Raw genomic sequence first — 2,507 nt, 5'->3', positions numbered from 1 at the left:
GTCTAAGAATTAGACTGTGAATTATATAATAACATATAATTATATAAAGATATAATCACAATATCAGACCCACTAGCCTCTCCCTCTGCTTCCTCTCTTCACTTCGTATACATACATATATAAATAACTAACACAAGAACTGTCACGAACGTCCTGGCGCCAAGAACTTCAGCGTTCCTGCAAGGATCTTCCTGACGCCTCCCACAATTATAAAGACCTCCCTTGGTCTTCCATCTTCATCTCTGACCCCTCACTCTGGTCCACAAACGCTGCTACAATCCCATGGCGACCGGGTATAGAGGCGCTGCATTCACTGAACATAATTGTTTGTGGCCCTCAGTACATTACAGCAGCCACGGTAGTCAAGTGTCTACATATGTAGGCATACCCCAATCTTCACTGCGGGTTAACTGTGACCCCCATCTTAATTGTCAGGCTCTCACTCTCAACTCTCAACTCTTCCTTCACTGGAGAACACGTCGCTAAATCTTGGAACTACAAAACTTCAGTTGAAGCTATTTGTTCGGCCGTTCCTGATCTATGCGAGTCCTCTTTTTACTGTTTGGCTTCGTTACACTAAGACAAATTTTCCCGAAATAAGTACATCCAGTCTCATCCAGATCCCAGACCACACTGATGTCTCCTGGTCCCAGGGTTGCCAGATCCAAATTGCTGAAAGTAGCGAGCTGAGGGTCTAAAAGTAGCGAATTTGTAAGTAGAGTAGCCCAATTTTTTGTTTAGTGACTGATACAGGTTTCAGAGTAATATATTTTTAATATATAGAGTACACTACACGATTTTGAAAGTTTCAGCATTACTTGGAATACGAGAAAGAAGCTCTTTGCAAGCTTTCACTTAAATATTATGGCATCTTTTTTTGAATATTTTGAAACTTTTCCTGGGAAAATTTGAAATTTTTTCTTTTCCAAAACAAAAAATTGTTTTGTCTGTTAGTTGCCCGAAGTGTTGAAAATTCGTAACCAAAGTCCAATTTCTCCAGAGGCAGACATATGTAATTGTAGTCCAAATTAACATGAAGCTTTGCATGATGAGGATGCACGATTCTTCGGAGTATTCCAAGAGTGAAGTTTTCTAAGACAGTGTGAAGGCTACACTGATCTGCTTCGTCTTTTTGATAAAGTCAATTCATACTTTCAAAAAGATTTAGGATTGGTCTGAGAAATGTGAAATATAGCTAATTGGGGGATCAGAGTACATTGAAAAAGTTGCCTTGTAACATATTTATCACAAGAGTAAGAAGCGATTTGGTAATGAGTTGTTAAAGAATCCCACTGATCTAACAGCCACTTTACACTACCGCTCCTTGCCAACCATCGTCTTCCTGACAAAGGTATTAACTATAAGGGATGTTTACAATCATTCATCAATCTGTACATTTCCAGATAACAACTGTTCAATTTTCTTCAAGTGTAACTAAATTCAGGTCATTAAAAAAAAAATGCAAAATTCACAAAGAGTGTAGACAGTGTAACATTAGACAAACTGAATTTGGAAAGGTTGCAGTGAATTGATTTCAATCATTCTTGAAACTTTTGACTGTGACTAATCACGCAGTGGCAGTATTAAAAGTGTTTTGTAATCGACATATTCATATTGTTTTCAGTGATGAACTTTGTTAAGTGTAATTATAACAGACTTACTGAGGGAACAAGTGCTGGTGCTGGCGTAGCCTCTCAAAATAACCCAGCACAAAAACACTTATTCTCCTCTATGTTTTGTTTTATAATATGAACCGAAGCTCATAATTTCACGTTCACATTTCTTGTTGCTTATTAGGTAAATACCTATAATTTCTGTTTTTTGTTTCCTATAATTTCTTGTTTTGAAACCTATAATTTCTTATTTTTAACGGCTTGCTAAAAATATTAACGTTAATACATTTGTATCATTCTTTCTAAAGCCTTTCATTTATTTAAATCTCTCTCTCTCTCTCTTACACATTTGTTAATAGTAATATATATGTATATATATATATATATATATATATATATATATATATATATATATATATATATACATATATATACATATATATACATATATATATATACACACTCACACACGAAAATAAGTAACAGGAATTCCTTTTCCTTCAAAAAGTTCATTATTAATGTAACTAATTCATTAATTTTACTTCTTGGGAATTACTGGTAATTAATAACATAATTTCCAAAGTTATAACATTTAAAACAATTTAGAAGAGTTATTGGTTGTGTAAACAGATGTCTTCAATTCCTTCAAACATTTTGTTCTCTTTCTCCATATCAATAAAATAATAAAATTCAATAATAATAATAATAATAATAATATTAATAAATTACAATCTGCTGGTCAAAATTACCAATGGCAAGCGAGAGCGTTTCTTAAAAAGATTATTGCAAATTTGAGCATACGCTCTCAACAAGGTTCGACTCCCCTGCTTGGCCTAGACTATTCCCCCCAAAATTTACAAATATATTGAAATTACACAGAAAATATACATCTTA

The sequence above is a fragment of the Procambarus clarkii genome, chromosome 92 (genome assembly GCF_040958095.1).
Source record: "Procambarus clarkii isolate CNS0578487 chromosome 92, FALCON_Pclarkii_2.0, whole genome shotgun sequence".
NCBI lineage: Eukaryota > Metazoa > Arthropoda > Malacostraca > Decapoda > Cambaridae > Procambarus > Procambarus clarkii.
The sequence above is the reverse complement of the archived record's forward strand: the minus strand, read 5'-3'. Positions refer to the sequence as shown.